Here is a 23,403-nt window from a genome sequence, read left to right as displayed (position 1 = left end):
GAAGTATGATGTATTTGATGAATTGTACGAGACCAGACATTGCTTATGCTATGAGTAGATTAAGCATGTATACTTGTAATCCAGGGAAGAAACATTGGGATGCACTTAATAGAGTGCTAAAGTACTTGAAGTACAAAATGACCTTTTGTTTGAATTACGAAGGGTATCCGGCCGTCCTTGAGGGATTTTGCGATGCGAACTGGATACCAGACTCAGAGGAGTCTAAGTCTACGAGTGGATATGTATTCACTCTAGCAGGTGCGTCTGTATCTTGGAAGAGTTCCAAACAGACATGTATAGCTCGCTCAAATATGGAGTCGGAGTTTATTGCGTTAGATAAAGCATAAGAGGAGGCCGAATGGCTAAGAAACTTTTTAGAAGATATTCCTCTCTGGCATAGGCATGTGCCAGCTATATCTATACATTGTGACAGCAAATCTGCAATAAGTAGAGCTAAGAATAGCTTCTACAATGGAAAGTCTATACATATGCGTAGAAGACATGATTCTTTGAAATTACTAATCTCCACAGGTGTTATTTCCATAGATTGGACAAGGTCCCAGGAGAATATCGCGGACCCTTTGACGAAAGGTTTGCCCAAGGAGATAGTTAGTAAAGCATCGAAGGGGATGGGGATTACGCTCAAATAATTAAACTTTCCATGAAGGATACTCAACCTTTCTGACTGGAGATTCCAATAACAAGGTTTCGAATGAGACAACTAATTTATGGTGGGTAAAGGTAAACACTATCCGAGAATTTCTTTCTCTGTCCCTTCCCTATGGTGTTGATGTGATAGTGTGACTGCATGTGGAAGATGACTTTTAATTAAGTCTTAATGAGTTCTATAGTTTCAATTTAAGATTGAAGTGGGGTGTAGCAGTAAACACTCTTGATGGAACTCACCTATCTGAATGAGGAAGTGAGTCGCTTCCAATGAGAATGGAGCCTATTCTCTAAAGCATTTTGAGAAACATGATATGTCCAGGGCCAAAATGGACAAAACGGCACAAACTTAGCAACACTTGGAGGATATCATGCATGGATGTTATTAGAATTACACCAAACGCTAGCAGTTCAAGACATAGTTCACTGTCTAGCTAGTAGTTCCGATAACTTCTCTCTAAGCAAGGTTCAAGACCTCATGGACACCTTTGCCTAAATGGTATTTTCCGTACTCTGCTTTTTCGTTTTTTACCGAGATTTCATTCATGTGGGGGATTGTTGGAGAAAATGAGTTATTTAATAAATGATTTTTTGGTCTTTGTGTGGTTTGATCTCATGACCTAAGGGTCTAAGGATACTCACTCATTTTTGAGTGAATGAAATGGAACCTTTAGTCCCACATTGTGGAAAACTAAAGAGGTGCTCCACTATATTACCATGTTCTCATAGATATGTTGTAAAACATTGTGGGTGGAGCGGGTGGGGAGAAAAATAAATGTTTCTACCCTTGCCCATGCGCGTGTACCAAGCATCAAGTCCGTGTCTACTTGAAATAAATGTTTCTACCCATGCCCATGCGCATGTACCAAGCACCAAGTCCGTGTCTACTTGAAATTATTTTTTGCAAGTTTTTAACTTGATAAATAATTTATTTAAGAGTTTTATTTATGGAAAAAATTCCTTTTTTTGTGTTTAATTGTTTTACAAGAAACAAAACTCGTTTTATAAGAAAAAAACTTAAACCTAACTTGATTTGCAAGTTAATTTTCCTGTAAAAACAACTCGAAAATCTCTTTTCAAAACAAACAAGCAGCGACCATCTCTAGGTCTACTTTTCTTCATCTTCTTGCTTTTATTTTCGTGCGGCGTTTTACTACCATCCCCATTGCTGAGTTTAAGAGTGGGTAACTTGTATTGTGCTAATACAAGTTATATCGGGCAGTCTTATCCTAGACACATCTTCGCACGTTAGGGTTTAGCATTACTTTAGAGTATATCCGCGAACTAATGTGTTAAGGACAGCTTGTTGAACCTGTGATTCTGCCCTCATCAATTTTTTCGTGGTAGAGTTGTTTGATACGGTTCTTTATATTTATGATTTGATACATCCGACGTTTCTTCTATTGTTGCAAGACTCCAACAATCTTAACACATTATTATTCCTTGTAACAATGGGAAAGAACGACGTTCAAAGGACACAAAAGTTTAATGGAAAGGATTTCAAGAGATGGCAATACAAGATGTTGTTTTATCTAAGCCATCATGAACTGGATTATGTACTTGTTCCACATGATGAATTGATGAATGTTGAAGCTTTAACTGAGGAGGTGATCGAGTATAACAAGCGGTGTAATTTTCTGGCGAAAAATCATATCATGAATGGTTTGGAAGCTACGATGTATAATTTTTACAATGCTAAAGAAAATTTCAGTGCTTAAAAATATTATTAAATCCCAAAAAATTATTAACATTTATGTGATTATAAATTGTTGACTCTACGTATATGTCAAGGTATTCAATAAGTTTCAATGTGGATTCCAAGATTTATCAATAATACTGATTTTACTATTTTTTCCTAGTATAGGATTGTTTACGTGTTCACACTTTTTAGATTAACTATTTTCGAACCCTTATCAGCTAAAGTGTACCCTAAAAATTTTACTTCAAAACATAAACAAACAACCAAACAAACAAATCAATCAATCAAATAAATCTTTTAGTTATTGATAGCTTTTAGTGATTAAGATTTATCTCACAACCCAACCCAGTTCTAAACTAATCTATTTCACTAACTGGCACTGGCTAATCCTATTATTTCTCATATAAGATCTAATAGTGGGCTCTAATACCAACACTGTAGCACCACCAAAGCTAGCAGCTGACTAATCCAAGAGATTAACTAAATAAAAAGGCACTAAGAATCTAAATCATTTACTTGAACATTCAATTAAGAAATCTGCAACAAAACTTAACCCAAAACTAGCCCCACTCAGAAATATATATATACAAGAACTTTTCTCAAATGATACATATACAATAGTCATTTGGTTTGCAAATAAAATAGACAACATAATAAACATAGCTGAAGTACTCTAACGAACAAACTCAACTCCTCGAAGCTTTCGCTGCGCAACTTTGATCTGTCTCTGAAACTGAAAGTGGGAATGGGTGAGCACATCATCTCTAAAAGGGTGCCCAGTAGGAATAACATTTAACCTTTAAGTAATCACTGGAATGATCTAGAAAACAAACATGTTTTTCCTAAACATTCAAAGACAATCAATTCGCAAAAGTAAACGATCATGTATACGAAACTAACTCCTTCGTCAAACAATGTATAATATGGTGACTCGTCCTGCACCTAGATAGCTATATGGTGACTCGTCCCGCACCTAGTGATTGCAATAAAAGATGAATTCATGTAGATATACATGAAGGAGCAGTATCCTATATACCACAAATGGAAATTCTCATTTCCGAACAATCAAATGGAAATTCTTATTTCCCAAACATTTCATAAAGACAAAAAAAACATTACAATTCCTTTCCAAGCAATGGAAAGATTAAAAGGAAATAACAGAACTTAAATTCAACCAAACCCATCCTCTATTTGCTTGATAACCTCCTAATTTTCACATAACCCTCAATCAACTCAAGAACCTTAATTCAGTTCATCTTTTCAGAAACCCTAACTCTTCAATTTATCATTAAACCAGCTTCACAAGGTCGATTAAGCACTAACCCCTTTATTCATATCCATAATCAATTCACTACACCTCTTCAGTTTCATAAAACTTCTCAAACATCTCTGCAAACTTAAATTGATTCTCTCTGTTACATCATCTCAAACAGTAACCCACAACTCTCTTCCTTCTTAACTAACCAAAACATCATCACCTTCATCGACTAGACAACTTCATCAATCGTTTCTCACAAATCGATTCTCAGAAAGAAAGAGGAAGTCGTAAAAAGAAAAGTTTATCCCTCCTCAAAAATTTGGTTTATAAATAGAGGAAAAAGATGGACGGATAAATTCAGACGTGTCGGTAAATAAGGAGAAAATCGGTACGTGTAGACGGTTACACGAAAAAAATGGGAATTTGTCGGCTGAAAAGAATATGAAAAGGTGAGCGGGCGCGGCATCATAAAGTGGAATTTCTCATATCGCTCCCTTTAAAAATAAAACAACATGAGAAGAGGCAAAATATAGATACTAAATATCGCACGTCTACATAATATGCGAAGTAATGATTATCAAAGATGTGATGACGCACTGGATGACGTCAGATGAATCACGAGAAAGATGTGATGATCATGCGAGATTGAAGAATATGTGCTAGCAGAGCCAATGTAAGCGTGCGTTAATGACGCACGCCAGATCCGAAAATAAAAGTTTTTATTAGCTGTCATCCACTATGTAAACCCTTATATAAGGGGACCGAGCAACCTTGTAGAGGGGGATCTTTTGGAGAGTTTAGACTTGGAATTTATAATAGAGAAATATTGTTTGTTCTCCAAATTAAAGTTCATCTCAATACTTATAATCAGATTAAGAATTTTATAAATGAATGTATGAATTTTAAGTTGAATTCCTATTAGAATTTCATCTTCCATCTCAATATTAAGCTTCATTACCAGTGTATCATACGCATATATCATAGCCATTCAGCATTCAGCAAATTCAAATTAAAACTGAAAGGGAATACTACCGTTGGAAAGTCCTTGATTGCATCTACTTGTTAGGATATTCGTTCTAGGAACAGAGTCCAACAAAAACGAGGTTGTCTATATAGTTGATCTTGTTATGTTATCTTTTGACATAGAAGATGAAAGCAATACCAGCAAGGCTAGAATAGTAGATAGCGATAGCGGAGTAAGCTAATGGTTCGTACAGTGAAAGACTAATCTCCCTTGGCTGATGAGTCCCAAACATTCTGATAATCAAACCGTTAAAATATCAAGGCTGAACTGGGGGTCCTGAAAAAATAATTGGGGATCTTAGCTACAGGACAAAAAAGGTCATGAAATAGTAATTGGGAGTTATTCCTTATCGCACTTTTTTAAAAATGACTAAACTACCCCCAAATCATTAGTGTTAATTAATTAATTGTTAATTAGTTTAGTTAGATATAAATTAGATTTAGGGATAAAATTTTGATAAAAGAAAAATTGTGTTTTGTATTGTGGAGAGGAAGAAATTGAGTTTTGGGACGAAAATTTAGGGTTATTTGAAATGAGTGATTCCAGTGGAGAAATCCTATTGCTTAAAATGACGGAACCAATCCTCAAAATGAAGAACCCGAAGCTCAAAACAATCAGGTAAACTTCCTATACTCTTCAAATTGTATGAATGATGCTCCAAGTGGTCGATTCATGTACAGTGAGGGTCGTTAAGTTGAAAGGGTAATAAACGAACGATTCTAAGAAATCGTCAATTACTTGACACAACCTTTGACGACTCAAACCTGCAACTTTTGCAGGTTATGAAAAATCGTCAACCAAGTGTGATATAATTGACGACTCCAGCTAATTAGGTCACACAGCGTCGTTTACTTAATATGTTTAAAACCCAACGACCCTATCACTATTTGGGACAAAGAGGTGGTTCTGCATAAGACAGAGTCGTTCGTATTTAAAAAGGATCGTCGAGAAGAATCGTTAACGATTTAGAAATTCTTGGACACACTATTCTAGGGCAGAAAACCAGATTTAGGGTCGTTATCTACTACACCCTAGTGGTTAACGATTTTTCATCAATTCAATATGTATATCAAAAATCGTTAAACAATAAAAAACCGTGGTTAACGATCCTGGAACTGTAACTGCAATTTGGCAATTGAAAACCTAATTTTTCAATCAACAAATCAAATTAAACACAAACCCAACTTAGATTAGGGGGTTTTAGTTCACTTACGACGATGAATCTGTGAGAATTTTTTTTCTCAGAAGTCGTTCATGGAATGGGAGACAGTGGGAGGGAGGGAGCGGAGGAGAAGAAGAATGGAAAGAGAAGAAGTTTTGATTGAAATGAAGATTGGGGGCCGAGATTAGTGGTTAATGAGATTTTTAGGATAGTTATCAGAGAAGGCTAAATTGGTACTTTCACCAATATTTTGGAAGCCATCTATCTTTTATGGGGTGGGTATAAATTGGATGAGGCCCCAAATTATTTTCCATGACCCCAATTCAGCCTTGTAAAATATCTGTAAAGAGAGCTGAAATTGTGCAACTAAATTGTGTTCTCTAATTAATAAAGGATGTCCATTCTAGAAAAATAGAATATGAGAGAAGATTAGATAATTCTAAGATTATTTTTAATGATTTAATCCTAGCTAAAATTCTACCAGAATCCCTGAGAATCCTCAAGGAAAAAACTACCTTACATTTTAAAAGAGATTAGCTGACCTATCTTTGAGCCAAAATGGTTCATAGAAATTTCTTCTATTAGTACTGACCCGGGACCTATAGTTCTACTTGTTATCTTTTGGGAAGTATTGCTATTATGTAGATATTAATTAATACTTTAATCTCGTTTGGCTCATTAAAGTATAAGGATAGTAAGAAATTAATTAGTAAGTAGGTTCTGATTCCTACGTACTAGACTATGATTATATAGGATGGCATTCTGTCACTTCTATGGAGAAAGATAACGAGAGGATGCAGACTATTTCTCTATGGAAACCTAGGTGTATTGGGGAGCTAATGTACGGGACTAAATTGATTTGATTAAACTTAATGTCTACAAAAACCAAAACTAGGATCTTAAGCGACCACAGGAACCGAGGGGATGACTAGGAGGAAGGGCAGACAAAATGTTTGAGTAGAAAATTCTAAGGATTTACCATAATTAAGAGAATAGGGAAGTGTAAGAACGCACCCATAAAAGTTTCATAGTATAAGAATAAGAGAGCCAAGACCATTATAAAAAGAAACACGGGCATAAAGGGAAACATTTTAAGTCTAAGATTTCATAATAAGGGAAGTATCAAATACCTATTTTATTTTTATTTTTTTTATTTTTGGTATAAATTAGAATTTCATTAAAACTGCCTAACATTGGGTGTTAGAACCCTTACATTGTTTTTAGTAGGGCCATCTAATGTGTTAGGATTTGCATATGTTGCCTCTGTTACAACTGTAAGAGCAGTTCATGTGAAATGAGCAAACATCAAGTTGGTTTATTTTGCTCTCACTACGTAATGAACAAACACGAAAAATGAATATCTAAGTCAACAAAATTTTTGATTTGAACACCGAGAAGGAGCACTTAGCGCGCGCCTGTATTAAAAGCGGACGTGCTTGCCAAAAACTCTGGCCTGGCATGTGTCACTGGCGCTTTTACTCAAAACGCTAGCGCATTTAATAAATACACCAGCGCTTGTACTAAGAGCGCTAACCGCTCTTTCCATCCGACACCATTTTCCCTTTCCTTCCCTATAAATTCATTTCGTATACAAACTTAAACTCACACCTTCTTCAACAGCAACTCAACATTACACAATTTTCATACGGTTTCTAACTTTTCTTTTTCATTAAAGAGCTAGCTTTCCATTACAATGAATAAAATAAACAAAATCTTGAAGTTATTTCTACTGGTGGCTCTTAGCCTACTAGCTTCAATAAAATCTTGAAGCTCCAACAACGTACCATTACATTAGTTGAACATGTTTCCGTGCTAGTGTACTAGTGAGTCTCATGAGGAACCAAACCAAGAGAGCCGAAGAGGATATAGGTATTGTGATTAATTATCTCGTAACGGGAGCAAGGCTAACTCTACCTTCTATGTCAAACTCTGTAATATTGCCCCATCGGGGACTCGAACCTGGGACCTCCTGAAGTGCATGAAACCTGTAAGAAACGGGGATGACCAGCTGAGCTAGGTGGCCCGTTTCAGAAAATAGATTTAAAAATCTAGTAAATAAAATGGATTAAAAAATCTAAATTAAATTTTAATTTATAGAAATTTTAAAAAGTAATTTAAGAAAATAATGAAATTTTGCAAATGGATAGCTATCCCAGCTGGTCACTCCATTCCTCAAAGGCGCTCCAGGTTTGAGTTACCGATGGCGCAATATTGCAGAATCTAACATGGAAGATTGAGTTAGCTTGCACCCCTTGGGACATAATGAGTCTCGTATCCGCTTCGGCTCCATTAGATAGTTCATGAGACTCGCTGGTAGGCTAGCAAGACATCATGTTCAACTAATGTAGTAGTATGTTAGCTTGTTAGGCTTCCAATAACTAGTTTCTTGTAATAGTACTCTTTAAAAATATTAATTTCAAAAAATTAATAAATTTTTAAATCTTTTTAAAAAATTAATAATATTTGAAAAGGTTAACTTGGACCTTTTATACTTTAAAAATACCCCATATGAGAATAGTTAAGATGGGAAAAGTAATTCATATTCCCAGATTAATTCTCATTTCCCCCCACTATGGGTTCCTGAATTATGTATATATTAATCCATTTTTTTAACTATGTATATATATATATATATATAGTTTGGGTTCCTGAAAAAGTATTCAATTGCCTAATCATATTGAAGCTCAGTAGTACACAAAAGTGTCGAGTTCAGTGAAAGACTACTAATGAAAACTAGGTCTTACATTCAAATATCAAAATAGTACTATGTTTACATTTTTGTAAGGATATGCTGATTTATTGCATGTTTGGGTTAAGTGAAAGATTTGCTAAAAGGTACTTCGCTTTATGTCCTGTATCTAGATTATTAAAAAAGGACATCATATTTATAAGTGCATGTATGGTGGAGCACAGTTTAACCAGTTAAATCTAGGAACTTCGGACGTATTAATTTTCGATCCATTGTTGAAAACAAAATCTTTCTGTCCAAGTAAAATTTTCTATATATGCTTAAAAGATCTGTTCAGGAACCTTCAAAAAAAAAAAAAAAAAGAGAGATTGATAATGGTGATGTGGAGGTTCCTGGAGGGTTGGATTTTGTGGTTAACCAGGTGCAAACATAAGAGTTTTAGGGTTTTTATTTGCTTTTTCTTATAGCCTTAGATGGAGGAATTTCAGATACTTAACATTTTGGAAATGTCAATTTTGAACATCTAAGGATTTTGATTAATTTACTGCAGAAGATTAATTTGTGGTGATATAAATTCGTTTGTGGTTGTTAATCTCTTTTAATTTTGGATTTTCATGTTTCGATGTAATAGTCACAAATGTGTATTCTAGGTCTAGGCTAACCCCATTGCAATTGGTAACAGTCACAAATGTGTATTGGTTCTTTGCTCTGAATTTAATTTGATATTAGTAGTATGTCTGTTGACAACAGCAAATGTCTTTATTCAGTATCAAAATGTTTTAGGGGTTCGAATCATTCTTATAGTACAAATTGATTTGTGCTTGCTAGTCTCTGTTAGTGCTGTAACTATCCGTATCTTCATGTTTTAGTGGTAAAAGTACATTTCTTAGATTTGACTCTTTTTCGTATGATAGAAGTGATCTCCCCCAAATATAATAGTCTATATATTTGTGTATGCAGTGCATCTTGGTACTGTCATCATAGGACTTCCTTTGACGAGAGGAAGATTAGCATTCGGATCAGACACACGCTGCACGTACAAAAATGGGGCATTGGTGACGATAAATTCAGGGGGTATGATTCATCGAACGTCTTAAACAGCTTTCTCTATTTATAAAATGTAGTTTTACATGGTCATTTCGTATGGGGAATGAAAATACATCCCTTTATTCGTTCTCCAAATGATAAACCTATTACTAGATTGTTTTCAAGGCACAAACTTCTAGCTAGGTTACAGTCTGATAAACCTTGTTTTCAAGATTGTATAGTTCATGAGGTTTTGTTGTTGATTTTAGAACCTTGTTAGTTTCTAGAATTTGTAACTGTTTAATATAATGTAACAGCCGAATATCAGAACTGCATATTCTCCAGCTATAGCTTTGTCTGCCACTCCCACACCACCTGTTAGAGTACCTGGCTTTTGTAGTTCCTAGCAATCACTCCAATACCAGCATTTCCTGGATTCCCAAAGGAAATTCCAGCACAACAAAGTAGTATATAACCTTCTGCAGGAGCTGACCAGAATGATTCCTTAATATAATGAAATTTAATACCTCTATCACCAATTTTAAAGAAATATATCACTCGAGCATCATAATCCTGTCCACATTTATTTCCTTTTGTTCTGTAACTTCCTTCCTGAACAATTTTGTATATTATGCTATTAAAAACATAACTTCTTCAAACAGTTTTTTATTCCTTTGAAACCACAGTTCTCTCATAGTTGCACAGGCTGCTGTCATCCATAGTTCTTGTATAATTGGGCTTTTATTCTTTGCTGCAGCACAAATGTCTTCAAAAGAGCCAGGGTTTTTGAATCAAAAAATTAAAGAAAGCCAGGACCAAATACTCCTGCTGAAGTTACAATTCCATAGTGTTTGACACGTACTGTCTTGATCTTCTTCACAAATGCAGCATCTAGAGACAATTTCATAACCCCTCTTTTTCATTTCCTCATCATCCATATAGACTCCCTGCTGCAGTTTCCAAATATTGCTAGCAATGCAAGAATGGTTTCCAAATATGAGCTGGCCATGTAAGTCTTGGTTCTCAAACTCTAACTTTTTCCACTGCTACTACAGCTGTGACAAATTGTCCATTTTTATGACCACTCCATATGAGTACGTCTTCTCCTCCACCAATTTCAGGCAACCTGTCATTTGATATGAATGACTGCAGTTCCAATGGCACACACCAAGCATTATCTACCATTAAATCTTTAAGCCAGTTTGTAACAGTATTGATCCTAACATGGATGTTATGTGCAGGGATTTTCTTAGGTGTCATCGAGGATGGTGAAACAAGATTTTTTCATCACAGGACATACTCAGGATATCCAAATTTTTATGAGTCTCGCGGGTATTTGTTGGATGGATCTTCTTATGGTGACACAGTGGCTTACCTAGCACGATTTTATGATCCTAACATGGAAGACGTTGAAGTACTACGATTGCTGAAACATTGCGTCAACCTCACTGCAGGGAGGGCAATAAGTGACTCTATAGAAGATGCCCAAAAGGGAAAATTTCATTCCCCCTATGTTGGAGGGTGGGTTCTTGCATCCATCATCCAAGATGGCATGCCATACCGCCATTATGATTTGGGACAATGTGTCCCAACTCTCTTATAGCTTGATGTGATTTTTCTTAAAACATAAACTTTTATAGACTCTACTTGTGATGAAGTTTAGGAGATGTAGACTCTTTCTGTGATGAAGTACGTCTTTCTTCCAACTCTTTTAAGTTGGTTTCTTATTCTATCAAACTTTGTAAGCCTATATAAAGGTCTTTTGATTAGAGATTATATATTATTATTCAATCAACATTATTATCTTGATTATCTATCCTACCCTAATTTTTTTTTTCCTTCAAATTATATTAGTTTTTCGTTTCAATGGAAGATAAACCACTTACCAAGGCAGATCTTGCTGAACTTAGAACTGTCATATAAAAAAAGAAAAAAACTTTTTTTTTTGCTCGGTTAAAAAAAAAAAAAAAAAAAAAAAAAAAAAAGAACTTGAGACTACCCATCAGGAGTGAAATCTAGAGGAAGAACAAGAGAAAAAGGTGGACTGAGGATAGAATGTTGAAGTCTAGTCAGAATCCTTATGGAAGTCTACCTGAGTATAAGTTGAAAGCTGAAATTCCTATGTGGACAATAACCAGTTTCGAATAGAAAGCAGTGGAGGTATCAAGCAGTAAGTGTGATGCTCAGAATCACAATGACCACACAGTTTCATCACTCTTGTTGATGCCACAGAGTCTGCAGAAACCATCGTCCCAATGAGCTGTAGGGATCTCCTTGCCACTCATAAACTCATTGATTCCTTCTTTAGTGCGGCGGTTAAGCATTAGGGATCAGCATGCTCCATAATTTTCTGTACAGGCCATAAAGTAAATTTACAAGGTAATACAGGAAATGGATGTACAACTGCATTGAGAGATTGATCCACGGAAAATAATCACATTTCTTTTTCATACAGAGATCCAAAATCTCCAGATAATTGCTCAGCTAAAAGCATCAAATCTGGCCGGTCTCCATAAGCAGTGCGTATGTGGTGCCAAACCTGATAATTGCTCAGCTAAAAGCATCAAATCTGGCCGGTCTCCATCAAGCTGCTTTATAAGCAGGCAAACATTGCTTATATACTTCAAGGGTCATTGCATCTTACATATGATTCCCATCGTTTTACTGTGAGGATACAATATCTCTCACTAGAGTAGTCGGATACCAGCCACCATTGGCCAGTTGCCAATGGTCTTCCGGGCAGCCACCCCTAGGTGGGATCCCCAATTGTGCCTGGCAACTCACAGTACTCAGTCAAGCTCAACAGAACATCTTTTTTCAAATGATATGAACTACTCAAAAGAGTTAGTAATCATTTCCATATCAATGGTATGAACTGTCATCATAAACAGCAACCATCCTTTATTCTCAGATGATATGAGTCACAAGTCGAGACAGATGATATGAATTACCTCAAACCGTAATAATCATCTCTTGTCTTATGGGTTGTACAGTTATCAGATTGTATGAATTATCTAGGAGAGAGAACAATCATCTCTTTACTAGGTAATATGAAGAGCCAGTACTGAAACTACCTCTAACCAACGATATGTATTTGCCAAGGTTGCAATCATTTCCGAATAAATGGCATGAACTGCCAAGCAGTAACCAACTCCTTTCCGACGATATGAACAAACCTTGCAGAATCGTGCAGAACCACTAAGCGGATGCCAACATACCCTGCTCCGTGGCTTGAAGCGATCAAACACGACCGCAGTTCATCTCATTCATTTAGATAGTATGAACTACCTTTAGTATCTCTAACAGTGGATAGTATGAATTGCATAGCAACAACTATCTCCAACTTGCCACGTCACCAACAGCATCATAAAGATGAGATATTGCAGCACCGAATTAGCTAGAGCAAAATCAACTCTCATGCAACAGCAAGAATAATTAAACGTCATGCCATTATATCTTATCACTGAAGTTTAAACAAAGTAACACAGGACAGATTAGTAACAAAATAAGTACCAGTGAACCACCCTTATCTTACTTTTGCTTAGAACCATTACTATTACTACTTCTTTTTACTAAAATAGAAATCCCCTTCTTTTCCTTCCAAAAAACGACCCTAACTATAAAGATAGCCATGTCTATCTCAATCGGTTTTATTTGTTGTTTAACAAGCCCAATTTATGCAACCAAGGTGCTAAGTCAGCACATAAGGTTACCAAGACTAGCAGACACGAAAATAAATGAAATCTAAGATCTCCAAGTACAAATCTAGAAACAGTACATCAAGCCACAAAGCAAAATCACAGGCTTCACTTATCAACAAATTACAACAATGAACTATCAGATGGAAGCAAGGAATATCAATCCACAAATACTGGATACTGGCAAAAGCAAATGAATAACAACAATCGGAGAAATTTTCTTATTAAAACATTTAAAAGAAGTCGAATACAATTCCCATAAACATAAAGTTTATAGAGATTAGGTATCACAGCAACATGCTAATAAGGAATTTTTAACATAAGTCTAACAGTCTTTCCCACTAACGACAAGTTGGCTCACTTTCATACAAGCATTATCAATCCACAAATACCCCTAACAATTTCCAAATTAATAATCAAGTACTTAACTGATGCAGGGGCATAATATCACCCTTTAGAGCGTTTTTCAATTTAGGACGTTTGCTAGTTTATCTCTTAACAAAGGGTGTTTCCGTCCGTTAGTTTTAGGGTTTTCTCTCTTTAGGTTTTCTTTGCGAGTATAAGTAGGATATTAGCCGTCTCTTAGAAGACGGACTTTATTATTGATTTTAAGAAAATAATCTATAGATTATCAATGAGTAATTTGGCTGTTAGACCTAGACTCTATTTATCAATGTCTTGTTGATTTTCTATCGTTCTATACTTCAATTTCTGTCTATTGTTAGTTTATGCCGATGTGTTGCTAGCCTAACTTCATCATTAACGATACCAATTTATATACTCATCTCTGTCTAAAGGAACATTCAGTATGAACTCCAAAGCCACCCTAAGAGAAGAATATATATGTGTGTCGATCATTCTTAGACTAGCTGACTTGAAATTAAATACAGACTAACACTTAGTTGAGGGCATAATTTACCTTAAAACCGTAGATGATCATTTCAATCCTAACATCTCTAAATAACTAAATAGTGTTAATAAATTAGCTCACTCATGGAAACACTATCATTGCTCATACAGTATGCTTAGTAACACTAGTTTAGTACATGTGTGAAAGAGCGATACATATAAATCTAAAAGGGATGGTAAGGATATTAGGCATAAACCATGGTAAATACGCACTACACTTAAGTACACAGAAAATGAGCAAGATTTCGCACACGGTACACAACCCAAGTTCACATAGCAATTGAGTACACATAGTAATTTAGGCGTACAGTACTTTACCAAAAATATTTGAAATAAGAATATCAAACTTCAAAAGAGCTGATGCCTTAAGTTTAAAAGATTACGAATCCAGTAAATACATTAACATTTTCTGCTAAAGTAAGTTTTCATAGTCACAAGTCGCAACCGTAACTTAAAGTACGCTAAAACTTATTAGTACAGCCACTGTGTATATACAATACAAAACTGAACTTGGATAACTATTTATCGGTAAGACCCCTTTGATGGTCTAAATTACTACCCAAATTCCCACAAATGAATCCCATTTTTCTCCCAATCAAATGTATAACCAATAATTATACCTAGGAAGAAAATTATAAGCTGTAAAAGGTGAGCTTTCTAACTCATGAAATCATTTTAAAACTCAATAACCAACGGATTACCAAATTCTGCGGTACAATTTAAACAGAAAAGCATCAATTGAATATACAATTGATTTCAAGTCCAGAGCCGGTATTGCCAGGAACTAACAGGCCAATTAACACACTTAAGGTATCGGGTCTGTATATCTGACAAGCTATATGCAGTCACATTTGTATAAATTTGTGAAACTGGACATCAACAATCGGTAAAAAAACATAAAATCAATCAAAATCCAAAATTTGATTTCTTAGAGAAATACATAGCTCCTCTTCTTACCTTTTTCCCGGCAGGAATATTCTCCCAAAACTCGATCAAAATCGAATCCGACTACAACCCACAGGCCAACAGCAACATCACTTTTCTTTTCTACCAGTCTTGTCTACAAAATTAACCCACATAAAACGACATCTTTAGATGTAATCAACAAATTCAAATCTCTAATTGTTCCAATTTTCAGTTTAAGAGAGAAGTAAAGAAAAGGAGACACGGGAGAAGAGGATCCCCCAAATGTTAACCTAGTTTTCTCCGTTCAGTTTTGTTGTGACACGTGTTTAGCTGCATGGATCACTATTATAACACCTAAAGGTTTGGCTAAGGCAGACTCTCTATTTAGACACCATCAATTATTCTTGAGGCAACCTAAAAAGTGGACAAGGAGCCAACACCATTCCTGTCCTTGGCATCTGTAACAGGGTACCATCTGACTCATGGGTGTGATGCAACTGAACTGCAAGACTTCACGTCAGGCCTCAACAAAACATCGCGGAGAAGAGTCAACCAGATTTTTGGACTAAGCAATTGCTGTGGGGTCAAATTGTCTTATGTAACTCAGTAAGATTCACTAAGGGTACTGACTGCGAAACATGATAAAGATCTTGCTCAGGTGGACAAGGATCGGAAAGAAGTACCTGAATGTCGGCGTCCCTGGTATCACTCCGTGTCACAAAATGACTATTCACTTTCTACTTTGCTTTCAGCTTCCAAGAATGTCTCGGTAGGACTATTTGACACATCAGGTATGACCGATTGCAGCAAGGACACCGTCTGACCTTGAAGATCGGTCCTGAGCTTCCGCTATCCAGTACATCACACCCAAAAAGAGATCCTGTTAATCTTATCATGCCAACAAGATCTGTAACCAACAGGCCAGATACGGCTCCTACGATGATGATATGATGGTTGAGAATCAACCTTCCCTAAACAGGTAAGGAAGAGATCTTCAAACTGAACCGGAAGTCCATCCTGAAATCACAAACATCATGCATGCTGAGCTGAAAGAACTAAATTAGCACAAAAGCATGATTAGACTACCATGACAACATTACATAAAGAAACTAGATGAAGAACCAGTAACCTAGTTTCCGTTGGATTACGATTTACTAGTGGTAAGTAATTATCAAAGGACAAGAAGAAAATGCATCTCACATTGAGTCGATCAGACTCACAGCCATCCTATCTTTCCTTAACTCTTGCGCTTCTCCACAAGATTGCTGGCAATCTCGACATCAGAGGAAAAATCCCCACTTCGACTATTCCTTGTAGCTTTTCGGTTATCAGCAGAGCCATTAGTCCTTGAGTGTCTAGCAAGCTCCTTCCTTTTGGAGGGAATTGAAGGGTACTCCTAAATCTTCTCATAGGAGTGGGGTGCAAAGCTGCCTCCTCGTAGTTGGTCTGCGGTTTAAGAACCTTTCATTAGCTAATTTGATGGGTCTGAATTTATGCCAAATTATCTTTGCACATCAAATCCAGCACCTGGATGCCACAAGATAGGATACTTCACAGGAGTACCATACGGAAAGCCACTAAAATGAGTATCACCCAGAGTATGAATCCTACAAGCGCAACAAGACAAATTAACTTATAAATAAATTGAAAGTCCAAGCAATTAACAGCAATACTAACCAAATACCAAACATCAATCTAAGTCCTAATTAGTTTTTTCTTAACATGTTAATGAAGATACACATAGAGTTCTCATATTAATGTGTATCTTCATTATTAACATTTTCTGCTAAAATAAGTTCTCATAGAGTCGCAACCGTAGCTTATAGTAGTACACTAAAACTTATTGGTGCAGACACTGTTTATATACAATACAAAACTAAACTTGGTTATCCAAAAGACCCCTTAATGGTCTAAAATTATTAGCTGTAACTGTTGTAATCATTTTAAAACTCAACAACCAATGGAATACCAACTTCGGCAGTACTACTATATACACAGAAAAGTATCAGTTGAATACACAATTGATTTCAAGTTCATTGTATTGCCAAGAACTAATAAGCAAATTAACACATCTAGAGTATCCTGTCTGTATAACTGACAAGCTATATGCAGTCACATTTGTATAAAATTGTGAAACTGGACAATAACAATGGGTAAACGTAAAATCAATCAAAACCCAAAATTTTGATCTCCTTACCTGTTTTCCGGCAGAAAACTTCTCCCAATACTCGATCAACATCGAATAGAACCACATCCACAGGCCAACAGCAACATCACTTCGATTCCAAACCAAACATCAACAAATCCAAATCTCGGTTAAATCAGATCTCTAACTGTTTCAACTTTCAACGAGAAATTGTTGTTTAATCTCATCCTTATTAACAACCTTTTAAACCTAGTTTTCTCCTTATCGTTGTGACACGTGCTTAGCTGCATGGATCACTATTATAGCACCCAAGGGTTTGGCTAAGGCAGACCCCAACTTATTAGAGAGAGAGTCCACCAGATTTATGGACTGAGCATATTTCCCTGTGCTTAGGCGAAGAGTGTTCTCCTTGGCAACAAGGGCGCTTAGGCGGTCTGGCCACGCCGGCGGGACATCAAATGTCTGCAGCATTCACGGTCTAAACGGTGCGATTAGCTCACGCCCAAAACCACCCAACCCGAACAAAGGGAATAAAGGGTCATTTTCATATTGCCCGTGCTGTCAAAATAACTTCTGTCACATTGGTTCCGAGTGCAAAACATGATAAAAGATCTTGCTCATGTGGATAAGGATCGGAAAGAAGCACCTGAATGTCGCCGTCCTCGGAATGACTCGAGTCTGACAAAATGACTACTTAGCTTTCAGCTTAGGACTAACCAAGACTTCGTCTCAGTCAAGAGTATTTGACGCCTCGTAGATACATTTCCTAATCCTGGTTCCAACATTTGTGGGTAGCTTTCTTGCAGGTTCCAAGAGTTTAGCCCACTCTGGAAATCTGGTTGCTGTTTTCACTTTTCAGTAACAATTGTTTCAAGGGCATCAACTTCATCAGTATACCCCATTGACATTTTCTCTCTTCAGGGACCCAAAATTTGTTTTGTAGCCTCTGCAAAACAGCATCAAGTTTCCGATAAATTAGTGCTCCCCGAATAGTGGTCTATCGTTATTACTTGATTAGAGTAAGAAATACTTAAAGCTGAGAACAAAACTGCACTACAAAATAAAAAAGGATAAATTAGTGCTCCCCGAATAGTTGTCTATCATTATTACTTGATTAGAGTAAGAAATACTTAAAGCTGAGAACAAAACTGCAATACAAAATAAAAAAGGATAAGTAAAAAAGCCAAGGATGGTACTACGGCCATACAGCATTAAGTTTATGATAGCCCATACGGGTGACTATCAGCATCCTCCTTTGACATTAATTGAAATTATTACTGTAGGCCCTTACTTGTAAGGTCTTTAGAGTGACTCACTCTTGCATTTAGCAATATGTGGGATACCCTCACATCGGAGCTGCTATGTAACTTTAGTTGTACCTTCTACACACTACTTCCTTGATTTTGCCTTCAGAGACGACAAAGAAACAAAATACCGAGAAAAGGCATGAACATGACCAAAACAAAGCAACTAGATGTGATGCTGATATATCAAAAGAAACATGACAATATTCTACCGCCAGACTCGCATCAATAGAGATTTTTTACTTCTTGCCTAGCACAGCTTCAGATTATGGTATTCGGGCAGTGGTCTCAAAAATACACGTAGAAGAGCATAATATTTTGATATCGCATATCTTTTGTACGCCAGACTAGCTGTTAAATCCCTGAGCGTCTAATCTAGATATGAGTAATTAAGACATTCCTGATTACGACAAAACCATATTTCACGAACTACCACTGTATACACCTACTAGACTCTTATTGAGATACGAGAAAAGTGATCTCAAGCAAAACTGGACAGTGGATAGGCTGCAAAATAAAAATGGAACCAACTACAGAAATACTCGTCGAGATTTCTGAGTATCATGCTGAATCGCTGATTTAATCATCGAGAATAATAGATGATGTGCCCAAAAGTGCTTTACCGAGTATTAAGCTTAGATGAGGTGGCCCAGGCAAAGAACACTCTCATTTACCGGTTAGAAGAAGCATGAACACTATAGAGTGACGATAAACTTCGTCAATGGAAGATTGCAAACTATGCCAATCAGAAATCCATATTACCAGATAACTTTAAAACTTAGAAACTCAAATTTGAACAACAGGAATCGTATAAGAAATAACCTAAATGATAGCTGGACAAAGAATAAAGTTGTGAGCTAAACTTACCAGGGCACCTGCTTCAATTCCACCACACTCCCTAATGAGATCCACTTTGATGAGCTTTGGTGAAAGAACCCCTAAAACTATAGAATTTGGTTCACTGCTTGGGGTTACATTCTGGCCAACCACACCGTGACTACGATGCAACATGAAGTCTCTATTCTCCAAGCTCCTCAAAAGGTAAGGTTTCCTTCAGGGCCAAGACGTCATTGAAACGCCAAGCTCATACACGTAATCATAAAACTGAAAGAAAAAAGGAAAAAAAAAGAAGAGGATAAGGAAAAAGTATAAAACAAAACCAGAAAGAAGGGTAAGATAAAGAAGCCTAGCATACAGGGTTTACATCCAAATAGTACAGCCTCTCCACTTAGATACTTGAGATCCGAAATACACAAACCTGTAAAACACACCAACCAGCTGTGTTGATCTGATTTCAAGGTCTTGAACCATATACTGCTTCAGCCTTCAGCCTTCTACATTTTCTAAATACACCATCTGCAGCTTTTCTGTATTGCATACCTTGAAACATACCTACAAATTGGAGTAGTCATTTCGTCTAGTTAGGAACTCGTTTTCTGAACATGTATTCGGACCCAGGAAGTGCTTCAATAATTTCCTGCATAAATTCCATATTGAGTCCAAACTTATCCTGGTTTAACTATTTCTCCACTTCTTTGCACATCATCTCAAGCTCATCTAACTTTGAATTACATGGCGTATGTGCCTGGGGCCTACAGATGACAGATTTGGTGCGGCTGACCAGAAAACTTTTGCTTCCAACCGGTCAGGTCCCATTCTATGATACGCCACTCAAGAAACCAGATTTCCAAATGACTCTGACCAATTTGATTTTCCCAACCAAATGTTCACTGATTTAACCCAAACTGCTTTATAAGCAGGCAAAAATTGCTTATATACTTCAATATGATTCCCATCATTTTACTGTAAGCATACAATATCTCTTGCCAGAGTAGTCGGGTACCAGCCACCATTGTCCAGTTGCCAATGGTCTTCTGGGTAGCCACCCGTAGGTGGGAGCCCACCAGTTGGGCCTGGCAATTCACAGTACTCAGTCAAGCTCAACAGAACATCTTTTTCAAATGAACTACTCAAAAGAGTTAGTAATCATTTCCATATCGATGGTATGAACTGCCATCATAAACAGCAACCATCCTTTATTCTCAAATAATATGAGTCACCTCATACAATAATAACCATTGCTTAACTCACAAGTCGAGACATGCGATATGAATTACCTCAAACGGTAATAATCGTCTCTTGTCTTAGGGGTTGTACAGTCAGATGGTATGAAGAGCGAGCCAGTACTGAAACTAGCTCAAACCAACCATATGTACTTGCAAAGGTTGCAATCATCTCCGAATAAATGGTATGAACTGCCAAGCAGTAACCAACCCCTTTCCGACGATATGAACAACCTTGCAGAATTGTGCTGAACCGCAAAGCGGCTGCCTCTGTACCCTGCTCCGTGGCTCGAAGGGATTAAACACGACCGCGGTCCATCTCATTCATTTAGATAGTATGAACTACCTCTAGTAGCAACAATCTCTAACAGCGGATAGTATGAATTGCATAGCAACAACTATCCCCAACTCGCCATGTCACTAACAGTATTATAAAGATGAGATATCGCAGCACCGAATTAGCTAGAGCAAAATCAAGTCTCACGCAACAGCAAGAATAATCAAATGTCATGCCATTAAATCTTATCACTGAAGTTTAAACTAAGTATTGAAAATAAAATACAGAACTGGACAGGTTATGGCCATGTGCAATTCTGTCTTACTGTAGTCCCAGAAGTGTAGTCCTTAGCTGATCCAACCAACTAGAATTAGCTACCAGCTACCAGCTACAGATACAGATATTATAATTCCTGCTTAATAACATTAATCTCAAGATGAGGCCAAAAACACCACAATACTCTTTTCCCAATTTCTTGCACAAATTTTAGCACTCACTTCTAAACTATTTGTAAGCAAACCAAATAAGTACCAGTAAACCAACCACCCTTATCTTACTTTGGCACTGTGAGATATGAACGCTACTGCTTGGAACCATTACTATTACTACTTCTTTGTACTAAAACAGAGATCTCCGTCTTTTCTTCCGAAATACTACCCTAACTACAAGGATAGCCATGTCTACATCAATCATTTTTATTTATTGTTCAACAAGCGCAATTTATGCAGCCAAGATGCTAAGTCAGCGCACAAGGTAACCAAGACTAGCAGACATGAAAATAAATGAGATCTAAGATATCCAAGGTACAAGTCCAGAAAATAGTACATCAAGCCAGAAAGCAAAATCACAGGCTTCACCTATCAACAAATTACGACAATCAGATGGAAGCAAGGAATATTAGATCACTTGTCGTCGCCACGACAAGGCCCAAGAAAATTTTCGCCAGTTCTTAATACTGGATACCGGCGAAAGCAAATGAATAACAAGTTAACAACAATTTGAGACATTTTCTTATTAAATAAAAGAAGTCGAATATCAATTTCCATAAACATAATGTTTATAGAGATGAGGTACCACAACAGCATGCTAATATGGAATTTTTAACATAAGTGCAAAAGACTGTATGCTGTAAGTCTAACAGTCGTTCCCACTAATGACGAGTTGGCTCACTTTCATACAAGCATTATCTAGTACAAATTCATAATCTAGTACTTAACTTAAAATACCAATTTATTTACTCATCTCTGTCTAAAGGAACATTCCATCTGAACTCTAAAGCTACCCTAAGAGAAGAATATATATGTGTATGTGCGTCCATCATTCATAGACTAGCTGACTTGAAATTAAATACAGACTAACACTTAGTTGAGGGCATTATTTACCTTGAAACCTTAGATGATTATGACCAAATTAGCTCACTCATAGAAACACCATCATTGTTCGTACACTTATTAACACTAGTTTAGTCCATGTGTGAAAGAGCGATACGACTTGGTATTACTTCAATATAAATCCAAAAGGGTTAGTAAGGATATTCGGCATAAATCACAGTAAATAAGCACGCACTGCAAAACAGAAAATGAGCAAGGTTAATCGACATCGACACACAATTTAGCACACGGTACATAGCCCAAGTTCACATAGCAGTTGAGTACACATAGTAATCTAGGTATACAGTAGTTCTACCAAAAATATTTGAAATAAGAATATCAAACTTAAAAAAGAGCTGATGCCTTAAATTTAAAAGGTTAAGATTAAATTAACCACCACAATTGTCTAACCATATTCGAAACATTATGATTACGAATCCAGTAAATACATTAACATTTTCTGCTAAGATAAGTTTTCATAGAGTCGCTACCAACTTATTAGTGAAGACACTGTGTATATACAAATACAAAACTAAACGTGGATACCTAGTTGATGAGACACTAGAAACTAAAACAGTAAATAGAGATAGGCAAACAATGATAAACTAAAGAACACAAGAATTCGAAGCAATAGAACGTAGATAATTGAGGTTTAGGTCCAGTTGAATATACAATTGATTTCAAGTCCAGTGCCCGTATTGCAAGGAACTAACAAACCAATTAACATATTTAGAGTATCGGGCCTGTTTATCTCACATTTGTATAAAATTGTGAAACTGAACATCCACAATGAGTAAACCCAAAAGTTTGATAACATAATAAAAATACATAGCTTCTCTCCTTACCTGTTTTCCCGCAGGAAACTTCTCTCAAAACTCATCAACATCGAATCCAACCACAACCCACAGGCCAACAGCAACATCACTTCTATCACCTTTAACAAACCAAACATCAACAAACCCAAATCTCCATTAAATCAGATCTCTAATTGTTTCAATTTTCAACGATAAGTTGTTTATTAATCTCATCCGCCAAAATTTCTTAGTGGAATTTAAGAGAAAAGTAAAGAAAAAGAGAGACCAGGGAGAAGAAAAATGGATCCCCCAAGACTATAAATATCACAACCTAGTTTTTTCCGTTTTGTTGTTGTGACACGTGCTTAGCTGCATAGGTCACTATTATAGCACCCAAGGGTTTGGCTAAGGC

At 36.5% G+C, this 23,403-nt stretch overlaps 1 long non-coding RNA gene across 1 annotated transcript; it reads left to right on the top strand.

The window, feature by feature from the left end:
• Positions 1-8,843: 8,843 nt before the first annotated feature.
• On the top strand, positions 8,844-11,133 carry LOC113337352. The gene is made up of 4 exons (XR_003354199.1): positions 8,844-8,919; positions 9,459-9,572; positions 10,282-10,533; positions 10,766-11,133. It is a non-coding gene; the product is annotated as an uncharacterized LOC113337352 (long non-coding RNA).
• The last annotated feature ends 12,270 nt before the right edge of the window (positions 11,134-23,403 follow it).

This window comes from Papaver somniferum, unplaced genomic scaffold (genome assembly GCF_003573695.1).
Source record: "Papaver somniferum cultivar HN1 unplaced genomic scaffold, ASM357369v1 unplaced-scaffold_16, whole genome shotgun sequence".
Classification (NCBI taxonomy): domain Eukaryota; kingdom Viridiplantae; phylum Streptophyta; class Magnoliopsida; order Ranunculales; family Papaveraceae; genus Papaver; species Papaver somniferum.
The sequence above is the reverse complement of the archived record's forward strand: the minus strand, read 5'-3'. Positions and strand labels throughout refer to the sequence as shown.